The following is a 24,156-nucleotide window of genomic DNA, read 5'->3' on the forward strand; positions in this document are numbered from 1 at the left end:
CGGAGATATCCTCATTCTTTAGGAAATGGAGGTTACCCTCTTCCATTATAGATGAGGCTCTCACTAAGGTCTCCTTGATATCTCACAGCTCGCTCTTGCTCCCCCTCCCCCCATTCGTAACAAGGACAGAGTCCTCGTCCTCACCTTCCACCCTATCAGCCGTCGCATGCCGCGTATAATCCTCCAACATTTTCGCCACCTCCAACGGGATCCCACTACTGCCCACATCTTCCCATCTCCACCCCTTTCTGCTTTCTGTAGAGACCGTTCTCTCCGAAACTCCTTGGTCAACTCGTCCCTTCCCACACAAACCACCCCCTCCCCAGGTACTTTCCCCTGCAACCGCAGGAGCTACAACACCTGTCCCTTTACCTCCCCCCTCGACTCCATCCAAGGACCCAAACAGCTATTCCAGTTGAGGCAGAGGTTCTCTTGCACCTCCTCCAACCTCATCTACTCAGGCTCGGCGATCATTTCGCTAAATACCTCTGCTCAGTCCGTCTTAAACTATCTGATCTCCTGGTGGCTTAGCACTTTAACTCCCCCTCCCATTCCCATTCTGACCATTCTGTCCTGGGCCTCCTCCATTGTCAGAGAGAGACCCAGAGCAAATTGGAGGAACAGCACCTCATATTTTGCTTGGGTAGTTTACACCCCAGCGATATGAACATTGACTTCGCTAACTTCAAATTGCCCTTGCTTTCTGTAAAGGAGTTAAGTCTGACACACTGTAACTTTACTGAGTCTTTAATAAAGGCACATGTCAAACACATCCCAGTACTGACTGCATCTAGTCTTCAGGCGTACTGGAACCAAGGGAGGAGCAAGGGGAAGATATCACAGTTATACTAAGATGACTAAGGTGTGGTTAGTGGTATTGAGGTAGCTACATTATAGGTTGCATGCATAAACCATCTACATCCTTTCCCTTAGAAATCTAAAATTGAAGTTATAACAGTGGCAGTGTGATTATACAACACATGCAAATTTAAACGAAATCACCGTAGCGGACAGGAGGTTTGACAACCCGACCCGAGCGTGTGCGTATAGCACCATCACCCTCCCCACCAGATAGAAGAGGAGGCGGAGCAGCAGCAGCCGGGAAGGAGGAAGCAGGCGGAGACCCAACCGGGAATGCGGGAGGTGACCCAGCCGGCACAGGTGATCCAGGCGGAGGAGACGGGGGAGAAGGAGGAGAAGGAGAACGAGCAGGGGAGGAAATCATCTGCCCGAAACCAGGAAGCGCAGAGGGAGGAGAGCGCGGCAAGCGAACTGACCGGGGCATGCAGGGAGCTGTGGGGTAATTAGTAATGACAGGCTTGAAACGCAACGGAGGAGCGTAGGGATCTGCAGGAGGAGGCTGAGGCTCGTTAACGGCCAACAGGTGCTGGCGGCTCCGGCGGTAGAGAGTTCCATCAAAGTCCACCAGGTAAGATCTCGGGGAGTCGTCCACACCAACAACGGTTGCGAGTCGGGAGAATCCGGTGGCTGTCTGCATGCGGACGACCTGGCCAGGCAGTAGTGGTGAGAGCGGGTGGCAGGACTTGTCGTGAGAGCGGCGCTGTACCTCATGCTTGTGAGCAATCCGTTGCTGGACGGCGGCAGGCTGGAGGACCTTGGGCACCAGGGATTGTTGGGCGATCGGCATCGGTGGGCGAAGCACGCGGGACATCAGACGCTGGGCAGGGGATCGCATGGTAGGGTCCCGTGAGATGTTGCGAAGGTTGAGTAGACCCAGGTAGAAGTCACCATTGGAGAGACGAGACTGCTCGAGCAAATTCTTGGCACTGCGGACAGCTCGCTCGGCCAGGCCGTTGCTCTGCGGGTATTCGGGGCTGCTGGTATAGTGAGTGAAGTTCCACTTCACAGCGAAAGCCTGGAATTCTGCACTGGTGAACTGGCGGCCGTTGTCGGTCTGTAAGCGGACCGGGGACCCGAAGGTAGCAAAGTGTCTGCGCAGCTTACTAATAACCATTTCAGAGGTGATAGCAGGGAGAAGGTCCACTTCGAACCAGTTGGAGTATGAATCAACCAACACCAGGTAGTGCTTGCCTCGCCATTCGAATATGTCAGCAGCCAGCGAGGTCCAGGGCATGGCAGGCGCAGGCTGCTGCAGAAGTGGCTGGCGCTGCTGATGTGGGGCAAGAGTGTTGCAATCAGGACAGGAGGTTACTCGGGCTTTAATGTACTTGGCCATGCCGGGCCAATAGTATTGTTCTTGGGCATGTGAGACGGTGGCATCGGCTCCGGGATGCCCCATGTGGGCAGCGTTATAGTACAAATCGTATAGGGAGGCAGGGACGACCACCTTGTGACCCTTGATGATGATGCCGTCCCAGAGCACAAGCTCGTCGCGGACCAGAAAGAAAGGGTGGGCGCCCGCAGGCAGTGAGGTGCGTCTGCTGGGCCACCCCCGCTGGATGACAGCTGCGAGCTGTTGCAGGTCAGGGTCGTTGGCGGTGTGCTCAACCAGGCACTGCAGCTGCTTAGAGGGAACAAAGTTGACATTGAGTACCTGCAGATCCTCCTGCTCGTAGGGGTGCCTGTCACAGGAGGGGCGGGGGGCCCAGGACAGCGCGTCGGCCACATGCATCTCGGTGCCCCTCTTGTACACGATCAGAAAGTCGAACCGCTGGAGCTGTAGCATCATTCGCTGTAGTCTGGCTGGTGCGATGTGGATAGGCTTATTGAGGATGGTCACCAAGAGTTGATGATCCGTCTCGACGGTGAACCTGGTACCGAAAAGGAAGTCCTTGAACTTGGAGCAGGCGAATACAACCGCAAGAAGCTCCTTCTCGATTTGAGCATAGCGCTGCTCAGTGTCTGTCATGGTTCGCGAGGCATAAGAAATGGGCTGCAGCGAGCCGCCATCATGGAGTTGCAGGCAGGCAGCACCTAGTCCGAAGCGGGAAGCATCACACGTAACCACAATTGGACGTTGCAGATCGAAAAACTTAAGAGTCGGCGTGCTGATCAGCTTTGTTTTGAGAAGGTCGAAAGCCTGCTGGTGTTGGGGAAACCAGGACCAGGCAATGTCTTTTTTCGTCAGTTGCCTCAGGGGTGCGCTCAACTCGCTGAGGTCGGGGATGAACTTTCCCAAGTAGTTGACCATGCCCAGGAAACGCTGCAGGCTGGTCACGTCGGTCGGGGCAGGCAGCTCGGAGATAGCGTTGGTCTTCTGCGGATCAGGTTTCAGCCCGTGGGCTGTGAAGATGTGGCCAACATAGGGTACTTCAGCTACACGGAACTTGCACTTTGACGGGTTAAGTTTTAAGTTGATCTGGCGAGCGCGGTCTAGAATCCGTCGGAGGTTGTGGTCGTGCTCAGCAGCATCTTTCCCATAAACCAGAATGTCATCCACGATAATGGCACACGGCAGGCCGGCAAACAGTTGCTCCATGGAGCATTGAAACACTTCGCTAGCGGAGTTGATGCCGAATGGCATCCGCAAAAATTTGAATCTTCTGAAGGGGGTGCCAAAAGTGGTTAAGTCTGAGGAGTGTTTGTCTAGAGGTATTTGCCAGAATGAGCTCCTGGCATCAAGGACAGAGAACACCGTGGCCTGACCGACCTGGGCAGCAACATCTTCTACAGTCCTCATGGGGTAATGAGGACGTCTTATTGCCAGATTTAAGTCTTTGGGGTTGATGCACACCCGTATCTCGCTCTTACCCTTCTACATGGTGGCGACCATGGTGGAGACCCACTCGGTGGGTTCGCTGACAGCTGCAAGCACTCCCATGTCAACCATGTTCTTCAGCATGGCTTCGACCTTGCCCTTCATGGCAAATGACACCCTGTGTGGAGCACGGACCACTGGTACAACCGACGGGTCAGTTGCGATCTTGTATACAAGGGGCAGCTTACCCAGTTCATCATCGAATAGGTCAGGGTACTCGGAGAGTGGATTCAGCATCACCTGCACTTCGTGGACAGTACGGTCAAAGGACACCAGCCCGAGATCCTGACACGCCTGATTGCTCAACAGAGTCACACAGTCACAGTCAAGAATGAAAAACGACAGGTCACGCGAAGATTTCTTCAGCACACAGTGGAAGGTGGCCCTCCCCACAGGTTTTAGCTCCTCTCCCCCATAAGCACGCAATATGGAGCGATCAGCAGTTAACAGCTCATTATTCCTTATCTTCCTGAACAGGGATGTTGACATAACATTCACCTTCGCCCCCGTGTCCAGCTTAGCAGTGAAGGATTTGTTGTTGACAGTGACAAGCACAGAAGGATCGGGGAGGCGAGATTGATTATGAAGGAGAGAATAAACACTAGCATCTCCCATGGAAATACTGGGCTCAGAGTCGAGGGCAGTGTCGACAGAAGGCTGGGAACCGAATTCGTTATCAACTTGTTGAAGATTGTTTAAAACTTGTCTGGGAGCTGGAGGAACGTTCCCACGGGAGCGACAGGCAGCTGAGAAATGGTTCATCTTCTTACAGAAATTACAAGCTTTACCAAATGCTGGGCACTGCGACTGCATAGAGTGGACATAATTGCAGTTGGGGCACTTCTTGACAAGCGGGACCCGAGTGGTATAAGTCAGCCGCGGTGCAGGGCGAACGTTGTCTTGCTTGCGACGGGGCATAGCAACACCAGTCAGATTAATAGCCCGATTGTCAGATCCCCTCTGCCCATGTAGCGGGGCAACCACCTCAGCTATTCGGCATGCATGCATTGCCTCAGTCAGGGTGAGATCCGGTCTTCGCAGCAGCTCCGCTCGTAGCTTCTGATCTAGCATGCCGGTGACCAAAATATCTCTGGTGAGCTGATCACGCATGTTCTCGAAACGGCACCGCTGAGCAAGGTAGCGCAGGTCAGCGATAAAACATTCAACAGGTTCATCAGGCTGCTGTTTCCTTGTAAAGAATCTAGCCCACTCCAATATACGGTTGGAGGGCGTCACAAATCTCCGCAAATTTGCATAAGAGACGTACCGGGTCGTTGGCAGATTCCACCGGCTCGACGACCTGGTCGTTGTCATCCAGGACCGCTGGATTGTAAGTGAAAGCCTGAGCACGCTTCATAGCATCGGGACCGGCAAGGTTCAGCAGGAGTGAGGCTTTGACCACATCAAGGTCGTTTCGGTGCACGATGTTGATGAAGTGGTTGTAGTCCATCACGATAGTAGCCCATCGCTCCGCAATGTCAGCGTCAAAGACAAGGGGAGAGGGCTTGCGGCACGAGAATGCCATGGTAAATAGGGAATTAAACACTAGTAAAACTAGGCGCAAATAAAACCCGATAAACAGGAGGCGAGCGTTTAACTTACTGACACCATGTAAAGGAGTTAAGTCTGACACACTGTAACTTTACTGAGTCTTTAATAAAGGCACATGTCAAACACGTCCCAGTACTGACTGCATCTAGTCTTCAGGCGTACTGGAACCAAGGGAGGAGCAAGGGGAAGATATCACAGTTATACTGAGATGACTGGGCGTGGTTAGTGGTATTTAGGTAACTACATTATAGGTTGCATGCATAAACCATTTACACTTTCCCTCTCTATCCCCTCCCCCTGCCCAGTTCTCCCACCAGTCTTACTGTCTCCGACTACATTCTATCTTTGTTCCACCCCCTCCCCTGACACAGGTCACAGGGAGTAGGTATAAAGTCCATACAGACAGCACCTGCTGTCAGGATCGAACCCGGGTCTCTGGTGCTGTAAAGGGCCTGTCCCACACACAATTTTTTCAGCAACTGCCGGCACCCGTCATAATCGCAGTACGTCGCCGAAAATTTTCAACATGTTGAAAATCCAGCGGCAACCAGTAAAAGGTACGACTTTTTGGGCGACTACTCACGACCATATACAGGCATCACCGCTGCGACACCCCATCGCCCAAAGAGTCTGGTCTTTTTCTGGTCGCCACTGGACAGACCCTTTAGGCAGCAACTCTACCATTGCGCCAACCTGCCACCTCAGCAGTTGCAATATCTTTGGTTCCCATTGGAGAGAGAGAAAAAGAGTGGAAATAAACCTCCAAGCTATGCAGATGCACAATCTTGTAGATCATGTTTATGAAAACTGTTTATTTTAAGCAAAGTATGCCATGAGTATAAAATTAATAGTATGCAGATCCTGACTGTTAAAATTACTGGATGAAACAATGTTACAGAAAAGCTAGATGCATTTGCATATGCTTTATTTCAAGAGTAGTACAGAGAATGCAAAAATTGCGCAGAAGTCTTTACTGCTCCTCTACAGAAAATTGCTTTGAATTATGAGGCGAACTGCTAATATAAAACCAATGCAATTTAAAGCTCGGCTACAGTATTCCTTCTTTTGTGAGTCCCTCGCTGCCGAATGACAAGTTAGAATAAATGAGATCCAACACAAAAATATTGGTGCCATAGTCCTCGTGGAATACTATAAACACAATGCTGTCCACAGACTACATCCAATAAGCATTTAGACTGGAAAATCACCACCTTAAACAATTAGGTCTTAAAACCGGTCAGAGATATTGCCAACAGATTAAGACCTTTCAAAGAAGAATTTATCTCCCAAGCAGAGTAGTTTTATTAAGTGCCTAGAACTAACTGCTTGCACTTAAAGCCTAATGAATTAGCATTGCAGCAGATTTTAATTAGAGATGGAGGAATAAATATGTCCAACCTGCTCCCTGGGGCAACAAATCTTAATTATAGTCAAAGGTAACGACAGAAACATACGTGCCATTTCTTTAACACCTTTCAGGTCCACTTTAGAAAGCCCCCATGCAATTGATGGCCACAGAGTCTGACAGCAGGGAAACAGGCCCTTCGGCCCATATTGCCCATGCTAACCAAGAGATACAGTGTGGAAACAGGGCCTTCAGCCCACCAAGAACCTTGAGCAATAACACAAAGTGCTGAAGGAACTCAGTGGATCAGGCATCAAACTACTTCCATTGGCCGAGAAATGAGAGGGGCAATGGGACAGAGGGGGGCAGGTAGGGACTTGACTGGACACATTGCTTTCCTCTCTATCATAATAATGAGTAAAAGTAAGCAGGGTATTCGAGTTAAAAGACATCACACCACGACGTGGTCAAAATTGCTGACGGATTAACAATTTGTTGTAAAGATAACGTCACAGAGTCAAACAGGCTCCTTGGCACAACTTGCCAATGATGACCAAGATGCCCCATCTGTACTCGTCCCACGCCCACATTTGGCCCATATCCCTCTACACATTTTGTATCAATGTACCTGTGGAAATATCTTTTATATGTTGATAATTTCAATGTAGCACTAGAATCGGCTAAATCAAGAGCGCAAATAATCAGTAATCCAGTACAAAGCATTCTGCTTTTGACACCATCTCTCCGGTAAAAGCTAATATTTTCAGCAAACTGCTTCAAAGAAATGTCCAAAAGGCTTAGCCTCACTAAACTTGGAATTAATAATGTGTCAACACTGTGACCAATGTCTGCCAACATTTTCAGAGGTATCCACGACTGACGACAGACAATGTTGTCTTTTATTTATCTGCTATCTCGTATTTATGATGCGGCTTTACAGGACTTTGATTAGTCCGCATTTGGAGTATTGCCTGCAGTTCTGGTCACCCCATTACAGGAAGTATGACAAGGCTTTGTAAAGGGTGCAGCGGAGGTTTATCAGAATGATGGCTGGATTAGGGGGTATTAACTACTGGGAGTAGTTGGATGGACTTGGATCGTTTCCCCTGGAACACCACTGGATGTGGGAGACCTGATGGAAGTATATGAAATTATAAGAGGCATTGATAGGGTAGACAGTCAGAACCTTTACTCCAAGGTGGAAAAAAGCATATACTAGAGGGCATAGCTGTAATGTATCAAAGGTCAAAGGAGATGTGCCTGGCACGTTATTTTATGCAGCGGATGGCGGCGAGAGGATGGAGCCGGTGACGACGACGGATACGATGGGTGAGGAACGAGGTTAATGATCAGCCATGATCACATTGAATGGCGGTGCTGGCTCAAAGGGCCGTATGGCTTACTCCCCGGGGCACAAAGGTGAACGGGCGAGGAGAGGGTCGTCGTGCCCAAGGAAGTTGATGGTGGAGGCTCTCAGCAGCCTGGGGCTCGCCTGGATCGGCCACCGCTCATAAGAACTAGAGCTCAGACTGAACTTTGAAAATGGCTCCGGTTTCCTCCCACATTCCATAGGTTTGTTTACAAATAGACTTCTGTAAATTGTCCTGACAAAGTGGCTAGGGTATAATTATTATTGTAGTTTGCTTGATCTCGGTGGGCCGTAGGGACTGTTTCCATGCTGTATCACTAAACAAAACTACTAAACAGAGCGAGAGGTTGGATAGACTTGGATTGTTTTCTCTGGAATGTCAGAGGTTGAGGGGAGACTTGATGGAAGTATATAAAATGATGAGAGGCATAGATAACAAGAATATAACTTTATGAGAGGCATAGATATAGTAGACAGTCAGAAGCTCTCTCCAAGGGTGGAAATGTCATGGGAAACATTAGAGGGAATGGCTATAAGGTGAGCAGGGGAATGGTTAATGTAGATATGCAGGGCAAGTTTTGTTTAAACAGTGTAGTGAGGGCCTGCAATACTTAGCCAGGAGTGGTGGTGGAGGAAGATACGATAACGGCTTTTAAGAAGCCTTTATGTAGGCAAATGAAAGTACAGGGAATAGAGGGTTATGGATCATGTAGAGGAGGATGTGATCAGTTTAACTTTGCATCATGTAAGGCAGTGGTTCCCAACCTTTTTTAGCTCATGGCCCCCTTGGGATCTTTTAATTTTTCTGTGCCCCCCCCCTCCCCGACATTATTAGCGGAAAGAAAGTACTTCAATATTATAATACCTTCCATAAAAATATCAGTGTCTATTAATTGCACATATATTCTCTTTTATTCTATTCCACAAACATCAAAAATATTTTGTGAGTTCAATAAAACAACCATTTATAATCATACATTAAAAATATATTTAAACTACATAGATTTAAATGTATTAGAACTGAAATTTAGGAGGCAACAGGGTGGTAGCTTCATTGAGCCTGTGGCACCCCTGAAATTTGCCATGGCATATGGCCCCAGGTTGAGAATCACTGATGTAAGGCACAAACACTGTGTCCCGATGGGCCTGTTCCTGTGCTGTACTGTTCTATATTCTATCAGGCAACACTGCACGGAGCTCCCATAACAAATGTGAGGTGAGTGAGACTCTGTTACTGTAGCTTATACAGAGCTTAAAGCCCAAAGCAAGGGATCATGTTGAGGAGGCGTCTGGGGGGGGGGAGATAACAGATGGGTGGAGAGTTGTGCTGCGTTGTTCCATGTGAGTTGTTCCATGTTCTATGTTCAATGTTATAGGAAAGATATCGTCAAGCTTGAAAGGGTTCAGAGAAGATTTACGAGGATGTTGCCAGGACTAGAGGGTGTGAGCAAGAGGGAGAGGTTGAGTAGGCTGGGTCTCCATTCCATGGATCGCAGGAGAATGAAGGGAGATCTTATAGAGATATACAAAATCATGAGAGGAATAGATCGGGTAGATGCACAGAATCTCTTGCCCAGAGTAGGGGAATCGACGACTAGAGGACATAAGGTTAAGGTGAAGGGGAAAAGATTTAATAGGAATCTGAGGGGTAACTTTTTCACATAAAGTATGGGGGGTGTAAGGAACAAGCTGCCAGAGGAGGTACTTGAGGCAGGGACTATCCCAACATTTAAGAAACAGTTAGACAGGTACATGGATAGGACAGGTTCGGAGGGATATGGACCAAACACGGGCAGGTGGGACTAGTGTAGCTGGGACATGTTGGCCGATGTGGGCAAGTTGGTCCAAAGGGCCTGTTTCCAAATTGTATCACTCTATGACTCTCTGGTCTACACCATCTGGATTCGAGAGGAAATTATTGGAAAGTAGTCAGGTTAGTACCACTTCTGCTTTATAGCATTTCTCTCCTTGTTTGCTTAGACTGCACTCAACAATGGTTGCTAAGTATCAACCCCAAGCACCGTTACTACAATTCATGCCTACAGGGGGAGATCAGGTATTTACAGCTCCCTCAGTGAAGGGCTGCATCAAGAGAGTGGGCAGCGAGGATTCTTCGAAAAGAAATCACATTCTAATGCAATGCAAATTGGTGTGCACTTTCCACACTAATGGAGCATATAATCACCCTTGCAATGAAAGCAATATCTTCAATTGTAACAAACACAGTAATATAATTTGCAGGCGTTGAATATATTTAGAGTTAACATCTGAATGTTGCAATCCAGAATTTAATACCCCGTAATAACAGCAATTAGATTTTTAACAGAATTCTTCAATATTTCCACAAATTGGGCACAAATGCTTGGTTGCTATGCTAAATAATATGACATTATTACAGCCTTAACTGGAACCTGGCACTAGGATGAAGAAGGGCAAGGTGATTTTAGGGATTCATTAGAAGAGATATACCAGGTGGATTCAGAGATGAGAGATTCAAGGACCTCCAATTATCTGTCATCAGACTTCACTGGACTTTATCTTGCACTAAAGATTATTCCCTTTATCCTGTATCTGTACAATGTGGCCGGCTTGATTGTAATCATGTATTGTCTTTTCACTGACTGGATAGCATGCACCAAAAAAGCAGTTCATTGCACCTCGGTACAGGTGACAATAAACTAAACTGTACTCAACTATTCCAGAACATGCCTGACCTGCGGACTATGATATTCAAGAGATCGATTTGCAAAATGAGCCGCGAGCTTCAGACTTGATCGCGTTGCCCTGGCATTTAAGTCTGGTGATGCCATGGGAGTTGCTGATGGAAATGTCATCGGCTGATGGCAGAGAAGGTTCGGGCCTTTAATTGGAATCGGTGCATTTCAGGATGTGAATTGACAAAATGTTCTACCAACTAAGCTTTTAGTTTAGTTATGTTTGGAGATGCAGCGTGGAAACAACCCCTTCGGCGCACCGAGTCGGCTACGACCGATGATCCCCCAATACGAGCACTATCCTACATGCTGGGCACAATTAAAAATATTTACCAAAGTCAATTAACAAACAAACCTGTACGTCTTTGGAGAATGGGAGGAAACCAGAGCATCCGGGGGAAAATCCACATGGTCACGGTGAGAACGTGCAAACGCCATACAGACAGCATTCGTAGTCAGGATTGACCCGGGTCTCTAATGCTGAGAGGCAGCAACTCTACCGCTGCGCCATCCTGCTACCCATTAAGTACACAATATATAATTGACAGTGAATACAATATCAACATTTAGAAGACACTTGGACCAGTACATGGGTAGGGAAGGTTTAGATGGATATGGTCCAAATGGAACTAGCTTAGATGGGGCTTTCAAGCCTTTCCTTAGATGGGGCCTTCGGGCATCACACTCAGAGAATTACGGTAATAGCCAGCGGTACGTACTCAGGGCTATTTTTTTTACTCATGGACATTTTTCAACATGCTGAAAAAACGTCCCGACTTACCTGATGACCCGAGTACCTACGGCTGGCATTACGAGCCGCTACGAAACATTTACGGAAGCCTACGGCCTCCTACGGACTCCTACAGACATTCTCCGAGTTTGAAGCAAGGGGAAAATGCGGGAGAATTCGTGAGTAACTAGGGAAAGTGGGACAGGGGCTTTAGTAACTCCAGAATGTTGTATATATCTTTGGTGTAAACCAGCATCTGCAGTTCCTTTCTACACTAGTGATAGTTAGATGCAGGTCAGGGGGATTTGATTCGCAGGTGGGCGGACAATGGCCAGAGATGAGAAGAAGACAAGGGGCTGTGAGATAAGGAGAGAAGAAGCATGAAATGTGAAGTTCGACAAACTCTTGCAATGAAGTGCATATCACTGAAGCATACATTTTGTTCTAAAAAACCAGTACAACAAAGGGTTCCTTGATGATTTGAATATTGTCCCTAAATTGTTATTCAAACCTCAATGTTGGGACATATTTTCAGTGAATCGCTGGCGGGCATTTTCATTGCTACTGAGCAGGAAGAAACCTACAGGAAGAAGAACCAGCTTCACAGTGCAGACATGGTAGAGCTGCTGTCTCACAGAGAACCGGTTTTGATCCTGACTACGGGTGCTGCCTGAATGGAGTTTATATGTTCTCCCAGTGGCTGCGTGCGCTGTTTCCAGGTTCCCCGGTTTCCTATTACATTCCAAAGGCGTGCAGATGTGTAGTTTGAGTGACTTCAGTAAATTGCCCCTTTGGGATGCCACCCTACATGTGTGTAGGATGCGAAAGTGGGAGAACGTATAATTTGTGTTGAAAGGAACTACAGATGCTGGTTCATACCGAACGAAGATAGATACAAAGTGCTGGAATAACTCAGCGGGTCAGGTAGCATCTCTGGGGGAAAAGGATCAAGAGTTACTCAGCACTTTGCTTCTATCTTCAACATAGAACTAGTGTAAAGGTGATTGCTGTTCAGTGCGGACTCGGTGGGCAAAAGGGCCTGTTTCCACGCCATATCTCCAAACTAAACTAAGGACAGAACATTGCACAAATCAGAGGTATTTAGATGTTTAGTTTTCCAATTTATATTTGGTTGTATCAATAAGATAAATTGAGGTTAATAACCAAGTGTTATACGTATGAATCATGAAGTATTGAAGAGAAAGCCTATTTGGTTTATTCAGCACATCACACCACCGAACCACCTTTTGGCAGACTTTGTATCATCACCATCCCACCAAGATAACAATTCCATCTGTTGATCACTGTGTGAAACCGCTGTCCTTGACTGAACTTGTACTTGCTTTGAAGTGGTTTAGCCTCTGCCTGCCCCTACCACTGAATTCTTGAGATCAAATTGAAAATCTTTGGCTTTGTCTATTCCACTGCAAATTGTGTTCTTGCACATCGCTGTGAATTTCCTTTCAGTCACCTTCTCAAGATGCCACTTGTCATAATGTTGCTATTATGTAATCCAGACTCTATTCACACATACATTTTTGTTTCAGTGTGTAGAATTAGAGTATTTTTCTGTGAATCTTACCAAGGCAGGTGGACAATGCTGTGGTGATGGAAGTAAGGAATAAATCTATTTCTCCTACATTTTCATCCATTTCCCCTTCCCCTCCATCGCCATCTACCAAGATCCTTTCCTCTGGCTTTACACCATGCCTCTTCTCTCCTCATCTCATAGCCTTTTGTCTCCTCTTATCTCTGGACTTTGTCCATACATCTGCCATTCTAACCCTCCCTCATCTCTGTCCACCCATCACTTGCCAGGCATTGCCCCTGCCCAATCTCCCTTCCAGCTTTCTTGCCCCTACTGCAATCCGCCTCAAGAAAGGTCCTGAACTGAAACGTCACCCGTCCGTGGTCCCCAGAGATGCTGCCTGACACGCTTAGTTATTCCAACACGTTATGTCTTTGATTCTAAAAACTAAGACAGTGGGAGAACATGCAAACTTCACACAAATAGTACCTGAGATGAGGATCGGATTCGGATCTCTGGCATTGTGAGGTAACAGAACCGCCAGCTGCACCGCGGTACCTCCTGATAGGAGAATCTGAATTGATTTTAACACAGAAGCGGCATGGTGGCGCAGCGGTAGAGTTGCTGCCTCACAGCGCCGGAGGCCCGAATACGATGCTAACTACAGGTGCTGTCTTTATGGAGCACGCTCTCCCTATGACCACATGGGCTTCCTCCGGGTGCTCCGGTTGCCTCCCACACTCGAAAGACGTGCAGGTGTGTAGGTTAATCGGCTTCTGCAAGTGGTCCCTGGTGTGTGGGAAAGAACCAGTGTGTGGTTGATCGTGGTTGTCAGTCCGAAGGGCCTCTTTCCACGCTATATCTCTAAACTAATAGTCATTTTCTTATAACTTGTCTAACGTAGCTCAGGTTGAAACTAAACCATTTGCAGATGTGAGTGCAATTCTCAGAAGACCATCATAATGAAAGGCAATTTGATGAGGCCAAAGTCCCCAAACACTTTCCTTGCACCTTAATTAAATCTACCTTTCGGTTACGTTAGAAATGTTAGCGCCAATTTCTGCCAAAGTAACGTCAAAATTAATTTCACTACATTAACTAATCAATATGCAGTCTGCCTTGATGATCCTTTCCCACAACTATTAAAGATCGCACGGGTAGAGACTAGCTCATGAAATATAAATTTTCACACACTACTCATTACAAAACCTTGACACCTCCGAGATACAAATCCATTAGAAATCCTATTGCTGGAAAGATATATAAAAGTCGGTATAATGAGATATAAGGATGGATTTTTATTACCCACTGCAAAGAATATATGGAGAAAGTAATCAAAGTATCTTGCCGCTTCAATATCGTTTGCCTGGAACATGTTCCAATACAACACAAGTCTGCATTGTTTTGGTGATGCATATCTCATAATAAAACTGCATGTCTAGTTTAGTTTAGTTTAAAGATGCAACCTGGAAACAGTCCCTTCAGCACAGCGAGGACACGCCGACCTTCGATGACCTGCACACGAGTTCTATGGGCAATTTACAGAAGCCAAATAATCCTCAAAGCCACAAGTTTTGAGAGTGTGGGAGGAAACCCATGCAATTACAGGGAGAACGTACAAACTCCACATAGGCAGCATCATAGTCAAGATTGAACCCGGGTCTCTGGCACAGTGAGGCAGCACCCCTGCCATTTACATATAAATCAGGCATTGAAACAGTGTAAGCACAAAATATCATATCTCATTGAAACCTACCCAATAATGAAACATCTGGATCGAGTGGATGTGGGGAGGATGTTCCCACTCGTGGAAGAGCCTACGGACCAGGACCAGAAACCAAAAGATGTTTTTGTTGGAAATAATTAAAGAATATGTTCCAAACATATTCTCATTTAAACACCACTACTCCTAACCGCTTTAGTCCAAAAGATAACAAATATTTTGAAGGTGTCACCAATAAACGGCAGTAAATTGCACCAAGTTTCAAAATATGTAATCATTTTAAACCCAGCTTCATACCATCCAAACAATCATTTGTTCCAGAGTATTGTGCTTAACACTTTTTGCATTGAATGGAGATGGGATGGGGTAGTTTGGCCACACCAGGAAATTCACTCTGTCTCTCCGCATTTCTCTCTTCTTTGAGAACATTCCTTAACTCCTGTTTATTGAAACCAGCTTTTTCTACCAGCTATCTCCACTCTACGCCATCAGCCCGACCAAGGGTTCCCCCAATCCAGAAATATCTGTCCATTTCATTCTACAGATGCTGCCAAGCCCATTGAGTTCCTCCAGCACTCAGTTTTCTGCTATAGAAACGAGGCGCTGATGATATTTGACGTAATCTCCCCTTTGTTTGATTTGGTGTCCTCTTTTCACGGATAATTATGTTGGAAAATTCAACCACACGCAGTGAAACTTGTTACTGCAGATTGTACAGTTGGCACTGCTGCCTCACAGTGTCAGAGACGCAGGTTCAATCCTGATCTCAGGTATTGTTTGTGTGGAGTTTGCATGTTCTCCCGGCAACCACATGGGTTTCCTCCAGGTGCTTCAGTATCCTCCCACATCCCAAAGAGGCTTTACGTTTTATGCCTCTTTTTAGGTTAATCCCCCTGAGTGTGTAGGGAGTGGATGTAAAAATGTGATGATATAGAACTATTATGAATGGGTGATTGATGATCTTGGTTGGCCAAAGGACCTGTTTCCAGGCTTCATCATTGAATAAATTGTTGCTGTTCTGATTAAATAAAACACAGATAAGCTCATAATTAGCTGCAGAAGCTGGTTGATACCAAAGATCGACCAAGTGCTGGTGTAACTCAGCAAGTCAGGCAGCATCTCTTGTGAAATAGGAAAGGTGACATTTCAGATTGGGACTCTTCTTCGGAATCTGAAGTTCAGAGTCTGTTAAAGGGTCTCGACTGGAAATGTCGCCCATCCTTTTCTCCAGATATGTTGCCTGACCCGCTGAGTTACTCCAGCACTTTGTATCTGTCTTCCTTCCCCCTATGCCCCATTGGAGTTGGGATCCCCTTCTGAAAAAAAATAGCCCCTTCCCATTTACTCTATCCACATCCCTCATAGCATTCAGTACCTCCATTTAGTCTTCGATCTGGTCCAAATAAACAACCTCAGCCTATCCCATCACTGCTCACAATTTTCCTGTGCTCTCAATGTTTAGTTTAGTTCAGTTTTCATTCAGAGATACAGCGCGTAAACAGGCCCTTCGACCCACCAGGTCCGCACTGACTAGCGATCCCTGCACATTAACGCTATCCTCCACATACTCTGGACAATTTGTACATTTACCAAGCCAATTAACGCCAGTACGTCATTGGAGTGTGGGTGGAAACCGAATATCTCGGAGAAAACCCACGCAAGTCACGGGGAGAACGTACAAACTCCGTACAGACAGCACCCATAGTCTGGATCGAACCCGGGTGTCTGGCGATGCAAATGCTGTCAAGCAGCAACTCTACCGCTGTGCCACCGTGTCGCCACAATCTATCTTGTCAACCTCCTTGACAACCCCTGTAGTGCAATTACACACAATTATATTCACTTTACAGGCGAAACAAAAGTCAATGGTCTCCAAATTAGTTAATATTAACCATCCTATCCTATTATAAGGCTCGGGTCAAAATTTGTCCAAAGCCTTCCAGTTTAATTCATCTGTGTGTGGAGTGGTCATAATTTGTGTGTGCGTCTAATCCTTGTAGATAATTATCAATGTCCCACTTCACAGTTTATAGCATGGTTTATTGCCCATTGGGTCTTAATAAAGACACAAGACCTAACTATTTCTGTTCAGCTGAGTTGATTTTATCTGTGTAATCCAAATGAAGTCAATGGAACAAAACATAGCCCAGAAACATGAGTGAAAGTTGTTTAGATTAGAGGTGCATCATTGAAACAGGTCGTTCAACTCACTGAGACCACACCAACCATTCATCACCTATTCACACTAGTTCTATGTTATCCCACTTCATCATTCCTAACATACTAAAGGCACTTTACAGAGGTCAATTAACCTACAAACCTGCACGTCTTTGGGATGTGGGAGGAAACCAGAGCACGTGGCTGTCACAGGGAGAGCGTGCAAACTCTACACAGACAGCGCCCGAGGTCAGGATCGAACCCGGGTCTCTGGAAATGTGAGGCAGCATCCTTACCAGCTGTGCCACTGTGCCGCCACTTGTGTCTGGTGAATAATGAGAGCTTTGGCGATCTTTAATGGTAGATCAAAAATAATCTCACTGACAGAAAACTAACCATAACCTAACACTAGAATTAACACAACAGTACTGCAATATGTACTGGCCTTAGAAGGGCCTTCAAACTTCACTCATTTTCTCAGTTAAAATTTGTTTAAAAAGTCTTTACATGTTAAAGAAAATACATCGTTTACAAAAAGACTGTTTAATGTACTCCAAAAAATCAATGAAGCAGCTGAACATCATTTTATTGTCAGTGTTACAATTCAGTGCTTTATGATCAGATATTCCACTATATGTGCAGAAAACCTGATGGAAAAAAATAGCCAATTTTTGTTGAAAAGCCCATTTTGTATCTGATCAATCATGCTCTGTGGGGATTCCGCACTTAATTAAGTACATTAAAGAATGCGTCAAATACAAAGATAGATACTTATGTACTTTGTTATCACTCAATCACTGAAGATTTTGCAATAATGGAAAAATATTTTAGCAGGAATATGATTATCCCAAAACCCAGTGCACTGTGTACCAAATATTGTCATTTGTTCATTGCAAGCCTTCAGGACAAGTGATCCATTTGACTATTTTGATTAATTGGTTAAATAATTGATTGATTGAAAAGGTACAGCATCGAAATGGGCCCTTCAGCCCACCGAGTATACACCAACCACCAATCACCCGTTCACGCTGATTCTAGGTTATCCCACTTTCCCAACCGCTCCCTACATGCCATGGGCAATTCACACAGGCCAAATAACCTACGAACCTGCACGTCTTTAGGATGTGGAAGGAAACTGGCGCACCCAGAGGAAACAGGGAGAATGTGTAAACTCCACACTGATAGCTCCCAAGGTCGGGATCGAACCCGGGTCTCTGGCGCTGTGAGGCAGCAGCTCTACCCGCTGTGCCATAATGTTACTCCCTTTCTTCTATTCAGTATAATTGCGACTGAACCACTGACGTCTTTTGTTGGCTGAGAACTTACTGCACTGGCCTTCAGCACATGCTATTGTCATCCTATTTCCAATTGTCATTCTCCCAAAAGGGACCCAGTTGCTTCACCACCGAGGATCATTCTCATGAAACACTGGCTCTTTCTTATAAAGCTACTAATGTTGCTCAGCTGAATACTTTCTTCGCGAGAGCTCAAAGAACGGTGAGAAAACGGTGCTTTCACCAACTGCTGTAACTTCATTTGATTAAACAAATAGCTGCCTCTCCTTTCTTTCATAGCCATACAGTATGAAAACAGGCCCTTTTGCCCACCTTGCCCACGTCGACCAATGTATCTCATCTACACTAATCCCTCCTGCCTGCGTTTGGCCCATATCCCTCTAATCCTGTCCTATCCATGTACCTGTCCTAATGTTTCATAATGTTTGCATGAGTATCTGCCTCAACTACATCCTCATGCAGCTCGTTCCATACACCCACCACCCTGTGTTGAAAAAGTTACCCCTCATATCTTTCCCATCCTCACCTTAAACCTATACCCACTGGTTCTCGATTGCCCTATTCTGAGCAGGAGACTCTGTGTGTCTTAGTTCAATAGTGTCTTAATTTGGAGACTGCACCACCTTCAGCACCCATCACACATCGAAGAACTTAATTAATCCTGGGATCATCCATAATGAAGCCATGTCAGTTCTTGGGCCTGCCATTTTTCTCGGATTTTCTGCTCACGGCGTCACGGGTAATGATTTGCCACAACATGAAGCTGCCAACACATCAAGGGTTGGTGAGAAAATGTGTGCGCAAGTCTCAAATTAATGTGGAGGCAGTTAGTTTGTTCAAAGGCACTAATTTGGAACATGCTGTTGGATTGTCAGTGTATCTCTTGCTTCTCTTGGTACTGTGTGGATGCATGTTAGAGAAGAGAATGAAGGCTATCATGACCTTAATCTTCATGGTGAAGCAATGTTGTAACCCTATCCTAGGGAAATGGAGAGGATTAAAATGAAGATGGGGAAGGGGAAGGGGGGGGGGGTCAAAGCTTGCTACTGGCTAACATAATGTTTTGTCATTTTGTATGTAATTGCTGCAGTGCTTTAGAGTTTATCTGGGGAGATGCAGTGATATAGCACAAATGCATATTTTATTTTGGCAGGCTTGCAGTTTAGCTCAACTTAACTGTAACACCAATAATGCGCCATCTGTTTCTTCCACGGATATACACCAAGCCAAAAGGTAGCTCCCGCACAGGCACCAGCCCACACAACAATGCCATGGCAATTGGATCTCACAGAGACAGCAATTTGGGAGGCATGGTGGCTCAGCGGTAGAGTTGCTGTCTTACGGCGCCAGTTATCCCAGTTCGATCCCGACCATGGAGTTTGTACATCCTCCCTGTGACCACATGGGGCGTGGTCCAGGCTCCCATACCTGCCCTGCATATTTCCATTCAACTTTCCCCCTCTCACCTTAAAATTATGGCCTATTTATTGCTTGCATCCCACAAATGTAACTCCATCCTTTAAGAAATGAGGGAGGGAAGGAGGGGACAGGTAACTGCAGAGAAGTTCATAAGTTCCCAAATCATAGGAACAGAATTGGGCCTTTTGGCCCATCGAGTCTGCTCATCCATTCAATCATGGCTGATCTATCGTTCCCTCTCAACCTAATTCTCCTGCCTTCTCCCCATAACCTTTGGCACCCTTACTAATCAAGAACCTGTCAATTTCCACTTTAAAAATACCCAATGCCTTGGCCTCCACAGCCGTCTGTGACAATGAAGTCCACAGATTCACCACCCTCTGATAAAATTAATTCCTTCTTATCTCCACTGTAAAGGTACGTCCTTTTATTCTGAGGCTTTGCCCTCTGGTCCTCAACTCTGCCACTAGTGGAAACATCCTTTCCATACCACTCTATCCAGGTCTTTCACTATTTGGTAAGTTTCAATGAGGTTCTGCTAAACTCCAAAAAGTACAAGCCCATTGCCGTCAAATGCTCATCACATGTTAAATTAGTACAGATAAAATGATGCAAATTAAGAGGAATTGATAACTATACATGTAGGATACATTAGCAGCATTGCACAAACCCAGCATGGATTGATGAAGGGAAAATGTTGACAAGTTTGTTGGAGAGTATTTTGAGGTAGGAATAAACAGTTGATATCGCATCTATGAACATTCAAAGACATTTGCTAAACTTCTGGTCACCCAATTACAGAAAGGATGTGGAGACTTTGGAGAGATACCAAAGAGGTTTGCAAGGATGCTGAAGATAGACACAAAAAGCTGGAGTAACCCAGCTGGACAGTCAGTTTCTCTGGAGAGAAGGAATGGGTGACATCATCTTTTCCTTCTCTCCAGAGATGCTGCATGCCCCGCTGAATTACTCCAACTTTTTGTGTCGATCTTCGGTTTAAACCAGCATCTGCAGTTTCTGCCTACCCTTTACAAGGATGCTGCCAGGATAGAGAGTATTAGATTCATAGAATATAGAACAGTATAGCACAGGAACATGCCCTTTGGTCCACAGTGTCTGTGCCCAACATGATGCCAAAACTAACTCTTATCTGCCTGCACATGATCCATATCCGTTCATTCCCGGCGTATCCACGTGCCTATATAGATACATAGAAAAATAGGTGCAGGAGTAGGCCATTCGGCCCTTTGTGCCAGTACTGCCATTCAATATGATCATGGCTGATCATCCGAGTACCTTGATCCTGCTTTTTCCCCATATCCCTTGATTCCTTTAGCGCTAAGAGCTAAATCTAACTATCTCTTGAGACTCTTAAGGGCCGCTATCATATCTGCCTCCACCACCATCCCTGGTAGCGCATTCCAGGCACCCATAACCCTATGTGTAATAAAACTTACCCTGTACATCTCCTTTGGGGGAGGCTCACGAGCTATGATCTTTGCTGAGGAGTGCTCGAATTTTACCTTCGGCAACGGGTTGAGTTGGAGGACCACGCCTCCCGTGGGGGCTATGGGTAGGTGAAGGGTGCGTTGGGGGAGCATACCCGTTGCACTTGGTCTAGTCTCCTTTAAACTTTGCCCCTCTAACCTGAAAGCTATCCCCTCTGGGCTTTGACATTTTCATCCTGGAAAGAAGCTTCTGACTTTCTACCATATTTATGCCACTTACAATTGAATCTACTTCCATCAGGATTCACCTCAACTTCCGGCATTCCAGAGAACACAATTCCAGTCTCCTTGTAGCTAGTACCCCCTTAATCCATGCAGTTTTTTGGGAAACCTGGTAAATTTATGAAGGGAAAAAGATGTCAACAAATCATTTGGAGTTTTTTGAGTTTCTTAAAAAAAACCTAATTGATGTTGTATCTATGAACCTTCATAAGACCTTTGATACAGTTCTGGTTACCCCATTACAGAAAGGATGTGGTGCTTTGGAGAGGGTGCAGAAGAGTATTACCAAGATGCTGCCTGGATTACGGAGTATTAGAATATAAGGTTGGAGAATCTTGGATTGTTTTTGCCCGAGTGTTGGAGGGGAGATTTGATAGATAATCATTAAATGATGAGAGACATAGATAGGGTAGACACATAACCTTTTTCAACAGGGTAAATATATCATACACTGGATGGCATAGCTTTAAAGTCAGATGAGTAGATGTGCGGGACATTTATTTGTAAACTCAGAGGGTAGTATGTAAAGTATATGCTACTAGATGTGGTGGTGAGTTACAATAGTGAAAGTTAAGAGGTTTTTAGGTAGGCACATGGAAATGCAGGGAATGGAGGGATATGGATTATGTGCAAGCAGAAAGGATGAGTTTGATTTGGTGTCATGTTCGGCAGAGATATTATTGGCCACAGGACCCGTTCCTGTGCTGTACTGTTCTAGGTCGTATATATTAAGTTCCCAAACTATAGACATAAGCAAAATTGAAACTTACAGAATTGATTGGATTGAATATTAGTTCATGGATATAAAACAGAGAACAGGGGATTTTCAGAGAGGGGAGGCTGTGAATAACGGAGTGCGACAAGTGTCAGTGTTGGGATCCCAGCAGTTCACAATCTTCATCACTGGTCAGGATCTGGGGATGAAGTGTAATTTAGCCATGTTTGAAGATTGTGGGTTACAAAGAATGCAGAGGCTTCAGATATAGACAGGTTAAGTGACTGGGCAAAAACATAGCAGGCAGAATACAATGTTAAAGAAAGATGTCGTGCACTATAATAAGAATGATTGGAAAACAAAATATTTGATAGATGTTAATGTTCAGAGGAACATGAGTATGTTGTGCATAAGTTAAAAGTAGTTTGAACAAGTAATTAAGGAGGCAGGTGACAATTTGGCCTTTACAACACGATTTGAGGAAATAAGGAGACATTTTCTTCAATTACATCGGGCCTTGAAACCACACCTGCAATATGTGCACAGGTGGATTCGCCCTAACTCGAGGAAAGATGTACTGGAGATAGATGGAGTGCTGCAAAGGTTCACCAGATTGATTTCTGGGCACGAAAGGGGAATTAAGCAGATTTAGCCAAAGCGCCAGAATTTAACAGAATGAGAGCTAAAAGAAAACTTTCATTGTTAGATGCATAGTTGATGTCTCCCCGTGGTAGAATGATAAAAACCAATAATTGCAATGTCAAAATAAATCTCTTCATCAGTTTAATTTATAGAGGCAGCATAGAAACAATACCTTCGGACGACTAATTCAACGCCGATCATCGATCACACGTTCACACTGAAGAAGGGTTTCGGCCCGAAACGTTGCCTATTTCATTCACTCCACAGATGCTGCTGCACCCGCTGAGTTTCTCCAGCACTTTTGTCTACCTTCAATTTTCCAGCATCTGCAGTTCCTTCTTAAACACGTTCACACTAGTTATACATTATCCCACTTTCTCATCCTGCACACTATGAGCAATTTATAGAGGCCAATTAACCTACAAACCCACACGTCTATTGAAAGTGGGAGGAAACTGGAGCACCCGGAGGAAACCCATGCGGTGACAACGAGATCGTACAAAACTCTGCACAGACAGCATCCGAGGTCAGGGTTGTACCAGGAATGCTGATGCTGCTGTGCCGCTGTGCTGCCAAGTCTGTGTCGACCAGCAATCAGCCCATACACCAGAATTATCCTACACACTAGGGACAATTTACAATTTACAGAAACCAATTCACCTACAAATCTGAACGTCATTGGGATGTGGGAGGAAACCGGTGCATCGGAGAAAACCATGCAGTCACAGGGAGAACATACAAACTCCATACAGACAGCACCTGTAGTCAAGATCGAACCCAGGTCTCTGGCACGGAAAGGCAGCAACTCTACCACTGCGCTAGTGTGCCTCCATTATTCTATCTAAGAGACCTACAGAGACTTGCTCACTGAGTACATTCAAGGCAAATAGATTATAGGAATCAAGCAATATTAGTATCGACCAGGAAAATGACACTGCTGTAAAAAAAATTGCCATGGCATTACTTAATGACAGAGAATGCGTAGGATGGACTGAATGGCCTGTTCCAGCTTCCATTTCTGACATTAGGTTGGATCTGGAATATAAAATGATTGATCTAATGGTAGCAAGATTCAACACATCAAAGGTCACGTCCTGAAAATACAAGAAGCATCCAACGTTGTGTTGGGTTGAAGCCTTCTAGGTCTGAAGAAGGTTAATGCCATTAATAATGATGCATTAGTGTTGCAGAGAGTGAGGAGGAGAGTGTTGTGGGAGGGATGGAAATGTAAGCAACGGCACAAGAATGGATGGGTTGACACCAGGCTACTGCCCCCATTAACCTCCTAACCAATGACAATAGACCAAGTTGTATGAAGCATGCCTTGTACTGGGCATGTCTCATACATAATTGATCCATTGAAAGATACAGCATGGAAACAGACCCTTCGGCCCACCGGATCTATGCCAACCAGCGATCACCCGTTCACGCTGGTTCTCTATTACCCCACTTTCACTCCCACTCCCTGCACACCGGGAGCAACTTACAGAAGCCAATCAACCTACAAACCCGTACGTCTTCAGGATGTGGGAGGAAGCCTGAGATGAAGGGAGAGGTTG

General features: G+C 45.6%; 1 protein-coding gene and 1 long non-coding RNA gene across 2 annotated transcripts in view; both read right to left on the reverse strand.

Annotated features, from left to right (window-relative positions):
• il1rapl2 (interleukin 1 receptor accessory protein like 2) overlaps window positions 1-24,156 on the reverse strand; it is an 859,242-nt gene that overhangs the window by 759,249 nt on the left and 75,837 nt on the right. The gene's annotated exons all lie outside the window — the stretch shown is intronic.
• LOC116978958 overlaps window positions 18,371-24,156 on the reverse strand; it is a 13,562-nt gene continuing 7,776 nt past the window's right edge. Inside the window, exons 2-3 of the long non-coding RNA XR_004413604.1 lie at window positions 18,731-18,741; window positions 18,371-18,494 (exon numbers count right to left, since the gene is read on the reverse strand). This is a non-coding gene — a long non-coding RNA (uncharacterized LOC116978958). The remainder of the gene's footprint in view (window positions 18,495-18,730; window positions 18,742-24,156) is intronic.

This window comes from Amblyraja radiata, chromosome 12 (assembly GCF_010909765.2).
Source record: "Amblyraja radiata isolate CabotCenter1 chromosome 12, sAmbRad1.1.pri, whole genome shotgun sequence".
NCBI classification, from domain to species: Eukaryota; Metazoa; Chordata; class Chondrichthyes; order Rajiformes; family Rajidae; genus Amblyraja; species Amblyraja radiata.